The sequence below is a fragment of the Sorex fumeus genome, unplaced genomic scaffold (assembly GCF_029834395.1).
Source record: "Sorex fumeus unplaced genomic scaffold, SorFum_2.1 ptg000099l, whole genome shotgun sequence".
NCBI lineage: Eukaryota > Metazoa > Chordata > Mammalia > Eulipotyphla > Soricidae > Sorex > Sorex fumeus.
In genome coordinates, this window is record NW_026606156.1 from 5,482,079 (window position 1) to 5,503,909 (window position 21,831).

Here is a 21,831-nt window from a genome sequence, read left to right on the forward strand (position 1 = left end):
TGCCTGTTTACTCTAAAGCGACTGGAAATAACAGAGATCAGGTAGAGTCTCTCAGGGCCTACAAGGCCTAGAGAGAGTAAATGAAATATTTTATGGAAATGGATTTAATTTTTCCCAGCCACCAAACAAACTACTGAGAAGCCGTAGCATCAACCTCACTACATAACACCAATGAGAAGAAATACAAAATAACATAAAAATTAAACGAAGGAAAAATTAATTTGAAACTACTATGAAATTTTATTTAAACAAAGGCCAGAGAGCAGAAAGAAGAGCTAACAGAATTCATTGCTAAGTCCTGTGTGCAGTGGCGTCTGGTCTCTAGTGAACATCCCATTTTTTTTTTGATTTTTATTAATGAGGCACCATGAGGTACAGTTGTAGACTTACAAATTTTTGTGCTTGGGTTTCAATTATACAATGATCAAATACCCATCCCTCCACCAGTGCCCATTTTCCACCACTAGGGATCCCAGTATCCCTCCCACCCCCAAGTTCCCCATTCCACCCTGCTTCTGTGGCAGGGCATTCCCCTCTGTTCTCTCTCTCCTTTCGGGCATTGTGGTTTGCAAAAGAGGCATTGAGTGACAATCATGTTCGGTCTATAGTCTACTTTCAGCATGCTTCTCCCATCCTGGGAAGATCCTCCCAACACCCTTTATTTGAACATCCCGTGTTTTACCGATTCCCCAGCTACACTAGAATACTACCTGTATTCTTGAGACAGGACTTTGTAGTGATGAGCCACTTCCCTTTCCACATGTACGACTGGCTGGGAACCTCACTCTTTATCGGCATTGTCTTCACTTATATTTTTTCAGAATGGTGGTGGTAATATTTATTTTAATAGATTGTTTGAAAGACTTTAATTCATGGAGAAGTTGGCAATAGTGCAAAACTACTCATAAAACCTTCACTAAACTTCCAGAACCATTCTAACAGCAATCCACCAGCAGTTTTTCCTTTTTTTTTTAACTTACTATTTGAGAGTAAGCTGTAGACAAAATGTCTTGGTAACTTTTAATGCTGAAAGTATGTAAGGCAAAACATAGCACTGTAGCACTGTCCTCCCGTTGTTCATCGAGTTGATCAAGTGGGTCCAGTAACATCTCTTTTGTGAGACATGTTGTTACTGTGTTTAGCATATCGAATACGTAACGGGGAGCTTGCCAGGCTTTGCTGAGTGGGCAAGATACCCTCGGTAGCTTGCTGGGCTCTCCAAGAGGGGCGGAGGAATTGAACCCGGCTAGGCTGGGCCAGCTGCACACAAGGCAAATGACCTACTGCTGTGCCATTGCCCTCTCCCGAGGCAAAACACCTGGGTTCTTATTACAACACTATAGTTATCAAAAGAAGAAAATTAATACTGATGTAATCTGAATATGAACCCAATTTTATTAACACTAATGTTGATTCAATAGTGGTATCTTATTAGTTGATTGAGAAAGTTCACAGACAAAAATTTTATCTGTATTTGAAGACCTCATGATAATGTTAGCAAAAAATAAATGTACTGGTGTAAAGAAGTTCAATTTGAAGGATAAGTAATTCAACTTCTTCCAGAATTCATGTCATAATCAAGTATAAAAACAAAAAGTAACTGACTAGTCTCAAACCTGTAGCACTGTAGCACTGTCCTCCTGTTGTTCATCAATTTGCTTGAGCGGGCCCAGTAATGTCTCCATTGTGAGACTTTTAGTTACTGTGTTTTGCATATCGAAGATGTCACGGGTAGCTTGCCAGGCTTTGCTGTGAGGGTGAGATACTCTCGGTAGCTTGCCAGGCTCTCTGAGAGGGGCAGAGAAATCAAACCCGGGTCGACCGGGTCAGCCTTGTGCAAGGCAAACGCCCTACCCCCTGTGCTATCACTCCAACCCAGTTTCAAACCTAAATAGAATAATTTAACAATCAGTATTTTAAAGCTTTGAAATCATTTTTTTACACTAAGTGTTTGAGAAGAAAACCAGCGGTTGAATCAGCTACAGCAGCTGAGTATTACAGAACAAATAAGAACAAATTTCAAAACAACTGTGTACCTGAAGTTGTTTCGCATTATTTTTACATACAAATAATTCTTCCCTTTAACTTTAAATATCAACACAATAGATGTTGACTAAATATAAAAGGGATTTGACATGCTTTTTTTCTTTAAAAGATGCCATTTTTAAACATAAATTTCTGTTTTCCAGATGAGGTCAATTTGGAAACCCAAAGGATACTTTTGATTCATGCAGAGTCATGTATTAACCACTTGAGATTTGAATAAAAGAGACTTAGGATTCCTCATGTCTCATTTAGAGATAATTGCTTTAATAACTTACTCTCTGGTTTGTCCTCAGAAAATCATCTTGCTAAATTAACAAGCTATTGAAGGCCTCAGGTGTGAGTGATGTCAAATTTAGTATTAACTGAAGTATATTATTCTCTATAAGAAAAATCCTCATCAGTGATTAGTTTCAGTACCTGGTGCCCAAAATATATTCAAGCTTTCAGAATGCATAAAGAGAACAAAATTTATAGGATGGCAAGTTAAACTTTCCTTAAGGGGCATGTATATAAAACTTCACGAAATACCTAGTCAACATTAGGACTGCCCACAGTTAAGTCTCTACAATGAAATCATATTTTATATGAGACACAACAATAAATTAAAATGAAAGCACCCTATTTGGACATCATAATTTAAATTATATGATATAATAACAGTCATTTCCCACAGAATTATGAACAAGGCCAATGTTATAAATTTTGTTTCATATTGGAAATAATTTGTAGCATCTAAACTTGAATCATTGTAGTCATGATTTCCTTGCATGATCCTATTTGTGATGGGTGTCTCAGTAATGTCAAAATTTAATAGCATATAAAATCGGACATATACAGTTCATAAACTCTAAAAATATTCACACCGTTCACTCACCATCTACAGCAAATCTGTCTGCTTCTCTCTCAGTGCCATAATTGTGCATTCAGTAAAGATAAGCTTCCCAGTAGAACTCAGAACACAGTTTCCGCTCTGCCTTGATGTCATACAGATTCCTCTTTTCTACTGTTAGTTTAGTCATGTGTTATCTTTTTTACAATGTTTGACTCTACTACAATACTCGGCATTACAAAACTGAAATACATTAATGTAAGACTAAGTGTATCATAGATATTTAAATGTGATAGATATATAAAATAGCCTTATCTTAGTATTTTAATTTTTCAAACACTATTCATTTATTCATTTATTTATTTATTTTTTCTTTTAGACCACACCCATAGTATTCAGAGGTTACTCTTAGCTCTGTATTCAGGGATCAACTCCTAGACTTGGGAAAACTTTTTGGGTGACGGGAATTGAACCCTGAGTTGGCTGTTTGCACGGCAAGGCCCTGCCCACTATGTGATCTCTTTGACTTCAGTGCTCCAATTTTTAAATTCCTTGTCATCTCAGTTTATAAAAGACACCTGTGGAAATTTGGCAAAATATTTGAATAGATTTATGTGACTCATGGAAATAGAAAAACGTGTAATGTTATAGAATAATTTAGCTATTAAAACAACAATGTCGCAATGAGATATTTACATTTACATATTTAGAATGATTTCTTATGTAAAATACCCATGGTATTAATACAGGAATAGTACCACTAACTTTAGTTGTGGTGATCTAAGAACATTATAAAAAATAAAATAAACTAATATACAAATACACATCAAATGATATAATTTTATTTTGTGGCTATTATGTCACTAAAGAGAGAAGTCAATTTTAATATTATTTCTCTGACTAAAGCTACCTTTCTCCTTTGAGTGAACTAACAACCAAACTATTCCTGCTCTTATTAAAAGTAAAGTAAAGGCCCTCCCGTTGATCATCGATTTGCTCGAGCCGTCCCAGTAACGTCTCCATTGGAGACTTTGTTGTTACTGTGTCTGGCATATTGCATACGTCACGGGTGGTTTGCCAGGCTCTGCCGTGCGGGCGAGATACTCTCGGTAGCTTGCCGGGCTCTCCGAGAGGGGCGGAGGAATCGAACTCGGGTCGGCCATGTTGGCTGTGTGCAAAGGCAAATGCCCTACCGCTGTGCTATCGCTCCAGCCCCCCTGCTATTATTACTAAGATTTATTTAGCATTCAACTAATTTAAAACTATTAGAATTACTGAATTTTAAAACCGTGCTTTATTAAATAAGATTTTAAAACATTTTTAATTTTTAATTTTCCAATTCTGCTTTAAAATATATGAATAATTTAAAATTTTCTTATTAGAATTCATAATAATGGTGTATCTCACTAAACGAGTAACAAATTGAGTATTCTCATGTAACATTTATTCAGAAATAGATGAATAACTTTTGGGAAAAAAATAGGTCAATTAAAATGATTAATAAATTTTTATATTCCTAGAACAACTTAAAAAACAAAATAGATATAAAGAATACTTTTGGTCATCAATTATCTTACAAAATATTATAAATTGCCACACTCATATAACATAAGCAAATATTATGAGAAGATATGTAATTGACAATAAAATAAATGGCTTAGCTAATAAATATTGGAAAAATATTGTTTGTATGTGTTTATTTTTCAAAGGAACAAACTTGTGTATAATATTTGACAAAGATAAAAATATAAATTTTTAATTTTTGCTAAATGTGATTTTATTTAGATTACAACTTCACACAAGTCAATAAGAAATTTAAATTCAGTAGCATGTAATTGTGGGTTGTTTGATGGAAGAAAGCTGATGTTTGAGTCATCGCTATTGCCTTGGTCCTATCTCGGCTTTCCAGAAGAATGCATTTTCTGAACACTATTTATTTTTTGTAGAATTACAGAAATATGTACAGTTAATATTGATTTAATATTATCTCGAGATAATCTTCAATTATAACTTAAATATTGTACTTGTAGGCAAGTTAACACTTCTGGAATTCAGTTTAGATTAAAATGGAGATGCAATTAATTATTCATTACTACTGTAAAAAATGTTAAAAACTGTACTTTAGATGCCTGTGTCATAGTTGGAGGTACGTTTTTGATAGCTTTACATGCTGTGTCATCACAGTTAATTCTTAGATAATTCTAATTGCAATAATTTTAGTCATGCTGTCAGCTGACCATTTGAAATATTTTTTGCCATTAATGTTCCAATTTTAAATACACAGGTGGAAAGTCACTTTTAAACACATTAACCCTCTTCTGTGCTTGGTGAATTTATTTCAAGCTGGATAACTAGTAAATGAAAAACTTTGACCTTGTCTGAGAAAAATAGTGGGTAATGTTGAGGCTTATACACCAGATTCTATTGGACTGTTTGGGACTGTTTAAGTCGTTTATACTGTTCTCTTAGGGATATGGAAAAGTATCAGAAGATTTTGAAAGGGACTGAGAAAATATCTTTCGTTGCTCTGTGACTAATAGTCTGGTAGAGAATAACCAAAGCAAGCAGACAGTTTAGCAGACATAGAGCAAATCTATGTGAAGAGAAACGTCAGTTACTGGGACAGGATGGTATCAGCAGAGCAAATAAGAATGACTGTGTTTGAAGTATATTTCGAAGATTAAAGTCACAGGACTGCTGGTGGACTGAATGCTGAAATGTCTGAGTTTATTTCTGACTGACATTTGCAAATAAGACTCCTGGGCAGAGCCAGCATCCAGGTGGCTGATCAATGCCCTGCGCACCGCTGAGCGAGCCCGAGAGAACCTTTGTGGAATTAGCTCAGAGGCTCCACAGCTTCAAGTTTGAAGGGGCAGGCCACACATGCCCATATGTGTGATTTTTTGATATGAAGCGAGTATAGGAGATAAAGTGAACAATTTCCGAAATTTGAGGGTAATGTCTTGATGAAAATTAAGGAGACACATAACTTTAGAAACAAGTAGAATATAGCTGCAATATTATGATCAATAAAAATATGAGCTATCACTTGCGTGAACTGTTGGTGATTAATTACACTATCTTTCATGTCCTTTTTCCAGTTTAATATCTGCATCTTACAGCAATTTTGACTTCTTATTCTGCAGAGACAAGTTATTTCTTCCCTCTCTAAAACTCTACTTTTCTGATGAATGTCAGAGAACGATTGATTCCCCTGCCTTGCTTAACTTATAAATAAGGATCTTTTGAAAGTACTAGTATAGATGAAGACCATCGAATTGTTTTGCTTGTTTTAGACACAATAAGAGAATTTTCTTTTGTCAGTCTTTGTCTTATTAACCAACAGAATCCCCGTGGAGAAACAGTGTGGGTTCCACTGCGAAGTTCAATATTTGATTGCTCTCCAATCACTCCATTTGAAGTCTATGTTTTCTAAGTGGTAATAATTCGTCTTTTGGTAAACTAGTTGACCAGAAAATAATCACTCTCCAAGTTGCAAAACTGAAACGTGAGTTTAAAAAGCGGTTGAAACATTAATGCTCTCTGTGCCTTTAACTCTTCCTGTTTTTTCTGTAAAAGAAAATCTGCTTCATGTTACCAAGTGTCATCATGGGTGTACTGACCTCAGTATTCACGCAGGCACTTAAAAAAAGTAATTTAGAGAAAAAAATGTTTATATTAAAAAACAAAGTCAAATGATAAATAGGAAAAAAAAATAAAGTGTTTCAGCACACAGACACCCAGCTTTCTTTTTCCTCTGCGGGCATAAATATTTGAAAAGTGAAAAGTAACACTCGCAAACTAAGAAGCTAGACTATTTCACAGAACTGAAAACTAAAACATGGATCATCACTTTCCAAATCTCATTGCAACTCTTGGAGAAAGTGAACAATGGGAGCCAGACTTCTGCACTCCATCACCCATCCAACGCTACCACAGTCATTGAGGTTTATCAGCATGACTGAAGCACTGTGGCTGGCTCTGTGCATGGCCCTGCATCCTGCAGTTACAGAGCTGAATCCTCCAAGTAGAGGGCTCATTTGCCAATTCCAATGAGACTAGTGGCAGAGGCCTTGCCCCTGAAGCTTATCATATCCCTCACTGACAAGCTCTCTGTCTCCTGGCCTTTCTTCATGATTACAACAAGCCAGCCTAACCAAGTGGAAGTCTCTTATTTGAGATATTTAGTTAGTGGCTTCTCAGCAAATAGATGTCCTGCGTACTTAGTGTAATGTTGACAAAACCCCTCAGTAACATAGGTCTGGTCATTTGACCAGCCAGATGGTTTCAAATCTGAGATTCCAGTAGTCTCCATCTGCTTGAGGCAGCAAACTTAAAACTAAATAATGGATAATGAATAAATATACTGTGAATATCCAAAACGCCATGTTATGCAATATTGCGATGGGGAGTCCCTATATACAACAGTGGATGGATCCGATCACCCTGCTAAATACAGAACAAACACACTCCCACAAAGTATATAGTGGAAGATGATCTTTATAGAATATTTACAAATAAGAAAATCAGTGCTATTGCTCAAATGGTGTTAACCCTTGGTTGGGGAGGAAGTGGAAGGATATTCAGGAAGGCTTCTGAAATTCTAGTTACAGACATATGTTCTGAAATGTACAGATTGTAGTGGATTTCATAATCAATATTTAACGTATGTTGTAGGTATGCGAATGCATTATATAATGATAAAAGCAAATATAAATGAAAAACATGAAGCAGAAAGTACTAAGTAGTCTATTTCTACAGAAGGGACAGTATACTCAAGAAAAAGTAGGTAGAACAAGTTTCATTTGTTTTCAAGTGTTACTCAAATTTAAAGAGCTTGGAGATAAAACTAGTAATTTTACTTCTCTAAGTGTAAGGTTACATTTTGCAGCTTGGAATAGGTTATTTGAAAATAGTACATATATATAATTTATTTCAAAAATTTGAATTCAAATATGATACATTTATGTATTAAATAAACTTATTTGCTCATGCTATTTTCTGATTACATGTTGGTATAGGCTGTGTTTAAACTCTTTGAACTTAGTTGAAGACAATTTCTTTTCATATCTTAACCCATTCTTTTTCATTAAAAACTTAAATAGGAATGAATATCATGTCAAACTCTCTCAATACACTCATATATCAAATATATTATTACCATTTATGTTGAGTTCAGAAGATAAAAAAAGTGTATTGTCAGTTGGTAAATAATACAGACTGAATCTGAATTATCTTAACTCTTTATAAATTCCAAAACCAATTCATTCATATCAGTTAAATAATATGCAGGAGTTATTAAAATTTTAATATGCCTCTTTTACCAATTATTTTCCCCACAGTTGATTTTATAATTGAAATATTTTAATTCACGAATTCCATCAGGAGACCAAATTTCCCAAGTAAGGGTGTGAAGGGGTTCACGCCAAGGAACATGAATTACGGACCGGCTTAAAGAAGCTCTGACTATTAGACAGACCAACATGTCGTCTTCACGTTAAAACAGGAATTTTCAATATTTTTGTAATAGTATGGTCTGTTGAGTGCTTGGTGGACAGGGTCTGATTCTGGCTTATGCTCCAGGGGTCATAGGGTGGAAGGTACTTCCCTTATCCAAGAGGTGTGGGGTCAGGGGCCCACAGGTGACTGTGGAGATGCATTGCCTCTTAGTACCTCGGCTTTCCCCAAAGGGCATGCTGGACAGGAATGCTGAATTCTACCTCACACTCATCAGCAGGTCCAGGTCCAGAGAGGCGTCAAGAGTGAGACCCAGGGAACAGGCCCAGGACCAGGATCAAATTCTCTTGGAATTAGCTGAAAGGATGGAGAGACAGTCCTGATCAAGTTTGGTAATTTTTTTTTAAATTTTCATTAATGAAACACCATGAGGTACAGTTATAGACTTAAAAATTTTTGTGCTTTGGTTTCAGTTATACAATGATCGAGTACCCATCCCTCCACCAGTGCTCATTCTCCATCACCAATGATCCCAGAAATTTTTATAAACATCCATACATATAAGGGCCAGAGTGATAGCACATTGGTAGGGAATTTGCCTTGCATACGACCAACACGGCCGACCTAGGTTCGATTCCTCCGCCTCTCTTGGAGAGCCCAACAAGCTACCAAGAGTATCTTGCCCGCATGGCAAAGCCTGGCAAGCTACCTGTAACATATTTGTTATGCCAAACACAGTAACCACAAGACTCACAATGGAGACGTTACTGGGCCTGTTCGAGCAACTCGATGAACAACAGGAGAACATACATATAAATGTACATATATATTTCTAAAAAAATAAAATTGAAATTTTAAATGTTTTGTAAATGAATCATATTCTAACCTCTTACATTAGACATTATTAGTTCACTTAACAAAAAATTGACTTTTGAAAATTGATGATTTAGTGTTGATTTTTCTTTCTTTAAAATAAAAAATGTCTTTACGTTAGAACCAAAGAGGTATTATAGTAGGTTGAGCACTTGCCATATATGTGACTGACCCAGGTTCCATCCTTGACATTGCCTATGGTTGTCTGAGTACAGGCAGTAGTGACTTCTGAAAACTGCGTGGTGTGGCTCAAAAACAAATGAAAAATCTATACAATTAATTTATCTTTAGATATGTCAATTAATTTATCTTTAGATATGTCAAATCCATTGAATATTAAAGCTCATGCTGTCTTACTTCTGAATCAATGAATCCTGTTAATGAAATACTTTTCTAAACTGTTTTGTATTTGCGGGAGCATTCACAGTGGTGCTTGGGGCTTATTTCTAGCTTTGAGCTTAGGGATCACTCCTGGCAGAGCTCAGAGGGTCATTTTTGGAGATCAGGGTTCAATCCCAGCTTGGCCTAGTGCAAGGCAAGCACTCTACACACCATAATACTCTTCTGGACCCCCATGAAATTCATTATTAATTTTATTCTTTGTATTGCTATGGAAATATTGTTTATTTACTTATTTTTGGCAAACTTTTGGCCAATTACTGTTGTTACAGAAAAACTATTTCTCTGTAAATTTTACAACTAAGAATTGTGCATACATACAGTTGCTATTGTATGCATTAAGTTTTTCTAATTGGTTATGTGTTGTTTTACAAATATCACATTATATTAAAACATTGTAGTATATAAAACAAAGCTATCTTTTCCATTTCTATCATTTCAAATATTCTGGAAATTCCAGAAAAAGCTATGTACTCAAGAATAGCATGTGTGTTGTGCCTACAGGTTCTATTTTAAGTCTGACCTGTGCTTCTGCTTTTAGAAGCTTTTTAGGTTTGTCTTCAATTTAACTTCAATATTAGGTTTGTCTATAAACAGAGGGAGAAAGTTGAAAAGAACAGCAAGTGAGAGTGAGGACCTGCCTAAAGTGATGACAAACATGGAGTGGAAAGGGAAGAAGAAAGAACAGAGGTGTGTGTGTGTGTGTGTGTGTGTGTGTGTGTGTGTGTGTGTGTGTGTTTATGTATGAGAGTTAGAGAGACAAGACAGAAAGACAAAGAGCGACAGAAGTAGAGAAACAGAGGCAGAGGGAGGTTGACCGACAAAAAGGAGAGAACAGAAAAGAGAAGACAAGGAGATTTATTTAAGTGTTTATTGATATATCAGTGAGTGATGCCAAATTTTTTAAAAAACTCAAGCTTAATGATGATAACCTGAAAATTTGTTTCTATCATCCTAGTAGAAGTTTGAATAACCATTGTGTATTTTTACCTGAAAATGTGCATGGTATCTGCTTTGGTATCATGAATACAAGTGTTCGTAATGTTATCTATGAGTCTATTTATTATAGCACCCTTTTTGGGCTAGAACAAAATGTAGTTTTCATGGAGGACGGGGGAAGAAGGTGGCATGATCTAAGCAAGTAATTAGTGAAAAGAGTGGCAAATCACAGAAAACCATTAATTTGATCACAAATGTCCTTTGGGGGGATGTTCTTCCTGCCACATATACTACCAATTCTGAAAGAAAAATAAGACTCGCATGTTTATCTCTTAGATGTTGTCTTAGCCTACTAGAGAATTCTATATGCGTACTGATCGTAAACTCTGATCTTTAAACTCTACCTACTGATATAAGAAATGGGAGAACCATCTGATGTTTCAATTTATGCACTGATTGCTCAGTTCTTGGTTTATTGCCTTGGCTTACTATTTTAGTTAATTATTACACAGTCTGAAGAAAATAATAATAAATCTTATCATAGGGAGGATGAAGTGAAAGCTTGATCTTTCACACTTTCTAGGACCATAAATCAGGAAGATGTGTTTTCCAGAGAGCTGCCTGGCTGGAAACAGATGACTTCTGCTGCCTGATCTATCACAGCTTAATACGCTCTTTGAATTGTCAGACGTGGACATGAACTAAGTAATAGAAAGGAAGTAGAAGTGTGTTCTGGGGAGAGCTATATTTTGGTGGAGTTGTCAACAGAACACCAAAACATTCTGAGGAAATTTCACATGGGAATCTCTGTGACACAGCCTAGTAAACTGGTGGACTGCATTCAGTTGCAATCTCTTGGAACACAGTATATTTGAATAGGGAATTGTTGACAATGAATATTATGAATTTTAAAGCATAATACATATGGTGTTTAATTAGTAATGAACATATTATGGCAAATATTTTGTAGAGGTCTTAGGCATGAGTCAATCAGATAAAAATGTTTTTGTCAAGACTCATCTCAATAGAAAAGTCTTGCTTTTGACAAAATAAGACCAATTACAGGAGCACTTATACAGGACACCCTATAATTTATTAACTGGGATAATTATTCAAATACCCAAAGGAATGTGATACCCATCGACAGTTTGGGAAACTGATTTACAGCAATCAGTGAATAGTATTTTAATCAACGTTTAATTCAATGTCTTTAAAATTCAATGGTCTGGTCTGCCAGAGAATCAAGTCAAATAAGTGAAGGAAGTAAGCTCTATTCTAGATCATTGTTTAAGACCAGATTGCCAGGGTAAAACTATAATCTCTTTCTCTTATGTATGGCTGATAAAATTAGCATGTAAAACCATCAGTTTTTGCTGTCATACCTTAAGGCATCTTGCATTTAAGAAACAAGTTAAATATAATTTATGTAAAGTGGCAGAACACTAAAACCAGAAAAAATCTTCATTGTGTCTATGAAGAGATTTCTATACTTATTAAAAGCTGAGGTGATACACACTGTTGCAACATCCTTGAGATTTAAAAACATTTACCTCATCTGCAAATGCATTTATTATCTGACTCAGTAATTTCAAATAAGTTCAATTCTAAGTTTGAGGATGTTTCCATGATTTTTCATGGATACTGAACAGATGACATTCCCACCAGCAGTGGATAAGTCTTCTGCCTGTGCCCACCCCCAACATACCACCCCCATACACCACACACAGACACACACACACACACACACACATCTCCAACATGACTGGATTTGTTTTGTTTGGGGGGCAACTCCAAGCTTTGCTGCCTACTTTTTCTTGGTTCTGTGCTCAGGGATCACTCCTCTGTGCTCAGGTATCACTCCTCTGTGCTCAGGGATCACTTCTCTATGCTTGGGGATAACCGTGATGTCTCAAGAGCAAACCTGAGTGGACCACATGCAAGACAAACCCCTTCCCAGCTGTATTCTATTTTCAGCCTGAGTGCTAGATATTACACCCTCATTGATGTGTGCCAGTCTCATTGGTGTGAAGTGATATGTCGGTGTTGTTTTGATTAGCAATTTTCTAATGATACGACATGAGGACGACATCTGCATTTAGTTCTGAGTTTTCAGTATGTCTTCATTAAGGAAATGTTTGTTTCTCTCCTCATTTTTCCACGGGGTTCTTTGTTCTTTTGTCGTTGCTATTTTGTGAGTGGACTTTAGTCCTTTTTCCAGATGTGCAGTGAGGACATACGTTTTGCCAGACAGGAGAATGCCTTGATGCTAGGCTGGTTTCTAAGGATGTTTACATAAGAGCTACTGATAGGAAACACATAGAGTGGAAATCCCAACTGCATTATTATCTTCACCTTTTCTATGTCAAGGTCTGCATCAGGCTTCTGCTTTAAAATTTTTTATATATATTTTTTAATGATGTGACAGTGTTGGGGTCTCAGAGGGATGTTAAAGAGGGACTTTACTCGGTGACAGTAGAGAGAATGCTGAGAGACCCCGTAGGGATTGATGCCCAATTTTCTGCATCCAATCCTCTTATTGGTATCCTTTGGATTCATCAAAGAGGGTCCTAGGAAGGCAAGCAACAGGCAACTGGTGTAAGAGAAGTTCAAATATTTAGGAACGTCATCACGAAAGGAACATCCTCACTTTAGCCACAGTCCATTGATTAAGGCAAATCATTACTTCCTGCTACTGTCCTGACCTAGAAAGAGGTTGGGAATGATCACTAACATATTTCAGGCGGAAGAAAAAGTGTAAATTAACTATTGTGCATTGTACATGCTAGGAATTTGAGATTGAAAGTGAATGATAATGGGCTGAATATTAAAATCAGAACAAAATTTCACCATTTTGAACTTTATGTAAATACTAGGACAATAAGTACGATCACCTATGAGAAAAAAGAATGAAGTATGGCATAAACAGAGCAAAGATAAAAACAGAAAATAAAACCCAGACTAATGCCAAGTTTACTACTTTTCCCTACAAAGACTTGGTTCCATGCGTATATGAATTATTTCAAAATCAATTAACAATTTATGTTCTTTGAATTATTCACACCTATGAGAATAACATAACTGATCTTTTTTGATGTGAAATATTTAGTCAAAGTCATTTTGCCACTAATTTTGTGTGCAACTGTCTCATAAAATCTGTAACTCTGCTCTTGCACACAATTTTTTCAATTTTGACACAAGGCTTTCCAAAGCTAGCCATGAGTGGCGGGCATGTGGTGTTGCAACTCCAAAGCCACTTCAGAGACTCCGTCCTCCCCGATGGCCACCCACCTCCTTAGCAAAAACACTGTGTTTTTTTAATTTAATTACTGTAGTTTGATTCACATCCTAACAATAGTGTCAAATCTTGGCATATACAGTTACCTACCTCAATATAATTTTATGCATTTTAATTAATGCTTTACACAGAAAACCAATGTTAAATTTATTCTGTAAATATGTGGCATCAGGATTAGCTTTACAAAAATTCTGCAGCTACTTACTTACTCAATTACACGATCTAGACAGGTGGTAGCTACAATAATGCATAATAGAATTTACTCTAAAATAAGTAAAATAACGAGACATGAAAATTCTCAATGATTTGTCATTAACAGTCCTTAGTATAAATATTCTCGTCTTGCGGAAATGTCTGTTTACATGGTGAATAGGCATTTTTATTGTATTATTACTGGACCTTTCTATCTTATTGTATCTGATTTCATTATTATAAAGGATTATTTTATCTTTATACTAATTTTTAGAGCAAAAATGAACCTCCTATGTTTACATGCTGTCTAAAGAAATACAATTTAATATTAAAGTCAGTTGTGAGTGCAGACATTAAGTTATAGACACATAGACTACACTTAATATATGTACAAAAAGTGTTTAAACAAGCAAACTGGAATGACATTCAGAGATAGCATAGGGAAACTGATATTATGACTAATGAAAATAAGTGATTATGTCTATTTGATAAGAGAGAGGGAGGGAGAGAAACGTTTCAGTTCATAGACACTTACGCATGCCAGCCATGTTTTCCCATTACAAGAGTATAACCAATTTCTCTTACTTGATTTAGCATCAGACATCAAATAAATGAGCTCAGATAGAAATAGATTTCTTAAATGATAGACTGGCCGCCCTATTCCAGGCTGCCCTAGACTTGAACAGTGAAGGTTACCATGCTGTTAACTACCAGTCGTCAACTATGCAAACCAAAGAGCTATTCTGCCTACCAAAGGAAGTAGACAATATTTACAATACAATACAATACAATAAGATGATAGCATGCTAACCTGTCAAAAGAGAGAAGCAGGAGTCTGAAGCAGAGCTCACGAACCATGGGTCTTTACAGAACAGGCATATCCATCGAAACACTGAGCAACCCCCTTCTAGCTCAAGGCCTTTTATTTAGTGAGTTTAATTATTTTACCATCAAAATCTAACTCTCAGAAATTTTGCATATCATAAACAGTTGGCACATTATTCTTTCTCTTTCTTTTATTATAAAAAGTTGTCATTAGAGGATAATTCCAAATACTATCACCAAACTTGGTGTGTTAATATTTTTTAAAATTCATTTTAGGAACACATAATGACATTTTCCGTATTTGTCCTAAACTGAAGGGTAAATTTGAAGGACAAAAGTACTTTTAAATATGACTCAGAATATGATTGAATTAATATGACTGATCAGATAGATTAATATTAATTTTTCTCAGTGATATTAGATTCTATTGCACTTTAAAACCTGTGCTAATTTTTCTGCACTAATTATTTATGGTGAAATATAGCTACTTATTCATTTATTTATTCAAATGTATTTATTAAGTGTCTAAAATAGGATAGGGATTAAATCAATAGTGAAATATATATACATATATTTGTATATACATATATAAAACTCTTCAGGGTAGGATTTATTTTTTTAACTTCAATGAAAAAAATTATATGTTTCAAACAATAAATTTTTAAATTCAAAACTTTGAGAGAGCTATCTAGTGGTGTAAAAAATATATAGTTTTTTAGGGTACCTTGTTTTACTTTAATATTGAGAAATAATCGTACACTATATTTAGGAAGCTCAGTTACTATCGTTGTATTGAGATAAAATAAAAATAGGAAAAATACTCTTTTGTAGACCAAATGGCATTAATCTGATATAGTGCAACCTCATGGGCCTTATTTTATTGCATATTAATAATTAATTGATCAAGAAAAAACTGAATCCTCCCTTCTTTAAGTTCTTTTATATTAATTTCCAATTTTGAAAAGTGATTAATCAGTACTGATTATTTTAAATTTGTGCTGGGAATCATTCACAAATAAACTTCTATGTGGCACTAAACTTAAATCATCCCCTACTTTCAAATTATCCCACCAATGAGGTGTAAACTGGAGATAAAATCTAAGAAAAATCTTATATCAAAAATTTGCTTTGTTTGGGAACTGTGACAGCTCAGAATCTAGAGACATGTTAGTCCTGCCTGGGTCTGAATGATACCTGGACCACACGCCCCTCCCCTAGATTTCTGGGTCTGACCCCCCCCCCGGGGGAGGGGGCAGTGTCCTGAGCAAAAGTCCCACCCCACTGATCTCCCTTCAAAACTTTACAAGCAACATGTAATTATTTTACAATGTAGAATTTCCAATTGCTGGTAATCCTCCAAAGCACATCTTTTCCTTCTTGCACGGCCTCATTTTAAACAAAAACGGCTATAGGCAGAGGCTACACAAATTAGGTTTATGAATAGAGCATGAATAACAGACTCGGTTACAGTTCAGTTTGGAAGAATCTTCCATACTTTGCATGCATGATTGTAATTACTATCTTTAAGTCATAGATAATAAGAGGGTAGACAATCCCAAATTCTCTGGTAGTCAAAAAATTTAGGACCACAAGACATAGAAAGTACTCTCGGTTTTATTAAGGGTAATTCTGTTTTAAAAATATTTCTTCATAAGCCTCCGTAGGATTTTAAAAGCTTCTGAACTCAGTTATTCAAGCACAAGTTTTTAGGCATAGTTTAATTTTTGGCATTTTGAATTTTAAGAAAATATTCTATTGACCTTAATTTTTAACATTTACCTTTATACCTTTGTGCGAGATTAACTTAAGACAGCTTGACACCCTATTTTATAAAACAAACAATATGCTTTCCAAGTTGATTTGTGAAACATTTTAAAATCCCTGTTACAATTTTATAGAATGTTGACCTGATTCACAATTGCACATCCAGATAATATATGTGACAATTTTATTAGAAATCGGTTTGTCATTTATATTACAGTGGAATAATGTAAGTGTGCCTGCTATATTTCAACAATGATCCTTCAACCTTCACAAAGAACTGAAAGCGAGTACTTGTGAACAAAGTAACAGCATGTTTTCAAAGTGTCAGCTACTAGTTTTCTGGGACAAAAACACCTATTTATGCAGACTCAAGCCAGAATTTTTACAAGATAATAGTTTGTAAAACTATTTCTATAGTATCAAATTTCATCAATGTTGTATATTGGTATGCACATATACATATAATACACACATGCACCCACACACCCACACCCACACCCCCCCACATATATATATATATATAGAGAGAGAGAGAGAGAGAGAGAGACAGACAGACAGACAGAGAGAGAGAGAGAGACAGAGAGAGAGAGACAGAGAGAGAGAGAGAGAGAGAGAGAGAGAGAGATCAATTGACAGAATGAAGCTGTCCACTGCACAGGAGTTACTCCTGGTTCATGCACTCAGGAATTACTCCTGGTGGTGCTCGGGGGACCATGTGGGATGCTGGGTATCAAACACAGATCGGTGCATACAAGGCAAATGCCCTACCCACTGTGCTATTGCTCCAGCCCTGAGGCTGTCCACAGTTTGATACTCAACACTCCACAGGATCCCTCAGCCCATCTAGAAGTTATCCCCAAGTATAGAGCCAGCAACAAGTCCTGAGCACAGTTGGGTGTGACTCAAAAACAAATGAATATATATCTTGTTATTATCTATATCTGCCTTCAAAAAAACTTTGAGAATAAAGTTTTATAACCTTGGATCCTCTGAACATTTGTTTATTTATCTTGTTATTCAACATAGAATAAAAGGCATAATATTTTGGGAAGCAATGATATTTCTCAAAATGGATATTTGAAGTCTGCAACATTTTAATTCTTGGCAATAGAGCTTTAATTATTTTTTATGTCAAGCATGTCTTGGTAGTTTTATTTACTTTCCCCCAAATGTGCAGAAACTATGACCTGAATTCCTTTCTTTGAGCTGTACCAAGTGAAAAATTCCCAAATCCCTTTAGTCTATACTTAGTAAGGGTGCATTGAGAGTAACCACAGTCACATAATCCACCAAGGCAACATAACCTTTTTAACTTATCAAATGGAGGCACATTAACTCTAGCTATGAGTTGTGAGATCAGTTAAATCTAATGAGTTGTAGAGACGTGCTTCGGTATTTGACAAATTATACTTGAATATTTATATTAGACTTTAGATCCATAAAAAATGAAGACCTCATATTTCTTAACATAAAAATTCAGTCATTTTATTCATTAATCTATTTTTAATATATTTTAATTTTTGGAATGACTGGAGTTCATATCATATATGTAAATCTGTGTTTACACACTAGTGCTAATGTGAATGGTTTTGATGTACACAGTTAATACACCCTTTCAACTTTGCAGGGTTATTACTACCTTTCAACTCTGTGGGACCCTCCATCAATGTTGTTATGTGACTTCCAGTCCATCAAATACTCAGTCCCACAAATACTTTATTTTGACCATATTAGTCAGTAGACTTTGGTAAGCTCCCAGTGATATGTGAACAGTTATATTTAAATATCTATATTGGGAAAACCTTTAAAACTAATTACAAAATGAAAATAATTTAATTCCTAGAGATTTTAGAACACCTCTGGACAGACTATCAACTCTACTGACAGATGATCTGGACCACGCCAACCAACACTGAAGCAGGAAGAGGGTCTTAGATTTTTCACTTCACTGAAGCTCTTGTTTTGCATGTTCTTTTTAATTCTGTTTTCCAGCACAGACCTTGTAAGACCTAGAATTAGTGTTGTGTTCAAACTTCTGAAGCTGCCGGTCATCTACAATAGAATAAAAGCAAAACACTCACTAGACAAGCCGTTCCGAATGCTGGTTTCATTCTCCTCCAAACTTGTGTCATGTGTGTGTCCTGACTGGACCATGACTTCTTTCCGCTGCCTAATTTAACAATCCAGAGAGTTTGCAGTCAGTGAGCTATGGCTATCTCTGTGCAGTACCTGAGGAAGATATCTTGCATAATAGAGTAGACATTCCAGGAAAAACGAGTAATATTTGTGATGGTTGATTCATAAACTCGAGTCAAAATGTTTTTTTAGGAGATGCAAGTCATGTTTATTGCAGCATAATCTATTAAGAGATTATGATGATACACATGCATATTGACATACACATATATACTAAAGGGTATTATTCACTCTTTAACAAATTTATTTTTATTGAACCATATTGAGATAGAGTTGCAAAGTTGTTCATAATGGGGTTTCAGTATTGCCCAAATCCCTTCATCACTATATCCCCACTTATTCTTCTGCACCACGTCCCCGCGCCTGTCTGTGTCTGTGGCAGACACTTTTTTGCCTTAAGATTCACAATACGGTTACCCAAATATTATCAGGTATATCCTTTTACCCGCTTCTAAGTGAAAATCATAAACACTAATAAGTTTAAAACTGAACAAGTGCTCCAAAAATATTAAACAGTGACTTATGCATAAACGTGTCAGTGCATAAAGAGTCAAATATGAAAAAATAGAATATTATATCTAGAAAGAAATACTTTTCATCCATTCCCTCATCTCAGTTAAGACCTTCATAAAAAATTAACTAGAAAAATAAAATTTAATTTTAGATTTCTGCTAAAATTTATAAAGAACATCAGCAGAAACGTCATCAGTAAATGTCCTAGATTGAAAAGGGAAGCATAAATTATCAATACAGGAAATTCATGTCCATTTTCATATTTTTTGTTTTAAACTGATAATCAAGACATAGGCAATTGTATAAAGAATTAAACATATTGGATAAAGAGGCTCTTCCCGCGTATGAGAGGGTTGGGATGAGAGGAGTTTCTCTGCCTTATTGCCAAGGAATGATTCTGAAATCAGTCTGGTGGCGGATCAGAACACCAGGTCTGGGTTGGAAGTTGACTCTTGGCACAGGGATGAGCCTGGAAGTAGAGACTGTGGTTCACTGTCATTGCTTTCTAGCATGTTCTACTCAATAGAAACAGGCAGTCTGGTCCGCCCAGAATACGGGAAAGCTCAAATGAGTCCTAGACACTCAAAGAGAAGAGTCATTTTCTTCCTGTAAGGGAGAGTGAATCATGGTGAAGTTTTAGTTGGGAAACAATATCTGTCACAACTTCGACGGAATTAAATATGAGCAAGCCAATAAAATATTAAACATGATACATTGCAAATAACCATTTGTAGGATCAATCACAATAAACACATTTTAAATTATTTAATTGTTTTCAATTCATTTCAAAGCAAATACTGAGGTATATTAAAGTGCTCTCTGAACCAAACTGATTCAGAAACATACTCAAAAACAATACAACACATAAACCTATGATTACTCTATTCTTATTTATAATGCATAGTGTTACATTCAGCATGTAATTTCTGATTCAGTTCAGGTTTAACAGCTTTGGATAATTAAAACAATAAACATTATATAGGGAAATTCTACCAAACATATGTGGGTAAGTACTATTTTCTGCATAATTAAATTTTCCTAACGGTACAAAATGGATGTTATTATGAATATTATTTTACAGAGATGTAAAAGGAAGCAGAGATATTGAAAACTTCAAAATCAGAACTTACATTTTTATCTGTCTGGCAAGTTTCATAATTATTATTTTATATAGCTTAACTGTTGTATTCAGCTTAATTTAAAAACTGTTGAAGTCTCAATTTCTAATGAAAGTTGGCAGGTGATGTTTTATCTGGTCTTAATATATATGTTATAACTGAGAACCTTTATATTACATTTAATATAAAGTTGTGACAATTTATCTGCATTACAAACAGCCATTTGGAAATTAGTTGAGATTTTCAAAAGACATCCCACTCTTTCAACTGTAGACAGGATGCACCTTTGCTGATATGACTTTGCACTCTGCTGTATGAGGGCTAAGATGAGGGCAAAGTTTTAAGCTGTTTTAGAGGTTTCACAAAATACTTTCTGTACTGCATTTTGTGTATACTCAAATCTCTGTGGGCACATTTTAATAATTAGGAGGTATCCATGACAATATAACTTCTGCTAGACTCTTAAGAGTGCTGTGCTGCCAAAGATCAATGAAAGACCAATAACTGAGATACACAGAGCCCCTCTCAGAGCCTGACAGCTCTTCAGGCTGTCAGAAGCCACAGCCCCTTCTAGAATGAGGAGAGATATCTACTTTCCAGACAAGGGCAGATGGATAGTCATTAGGCATTTGTAGTACCAGGTACAAGGAAGTACAAATGTGAATTAGATAGCATCATGTTAAAAGCAGGTAGGTCCCCAAATAATTATTGGTAATGAGAACCAGCCCGAAGTCATGGCGAACTTGACACAGAGGAACCTGCAAAGACATTGAGATGCGGAGTTCCAGGCCAAATGTAGGAGGTGGCAGAGAGAAGAGGTGGCAGTCACTCGGAGAAGACGCCTCACACTGGAATAAGGGCCATGAGGAGAATACCAGCTACCCCAGCTCTTCCCCTCTGCAAACTCCCTAGTCAGGACTGGCTTCAGGGTGGGCAGGGGAAGCTTTTATGGAAAAGTGTAAACAAGCTGACTTGGACACAGGAACTGTGCACATACATTTCAGGAGGCACACATGTTGTCTCAGTATGTGTATGTGACATCTGAACTCATGTGTTGCAAGCACATTGTGCGGGAGAACATGATACTTATGACCACACCACCCACATCTCCCCTTCTGAGGTGTGGAATTTGGAGTGTGCCTTTGGGGTATGCACAAACACCCCCCACTCTGCAGAAAACCACGTTATCACACATTCACTGTTCTTTCTACCTCCTATCTTTCCCTCAAAATTTCCCATAAAAGTTCCTTTTACTTCACTGCTTGTCTTGAAATTCTTTACCGTCTGGGCAGGCCATGGACCCAAGGAGCCTGGGCCAGGTCAGGGCCAGACGACAGCCCAGTGGATAAGGCATTGCCTTGGCAGCTGGCCCAAGTTTGATCCCT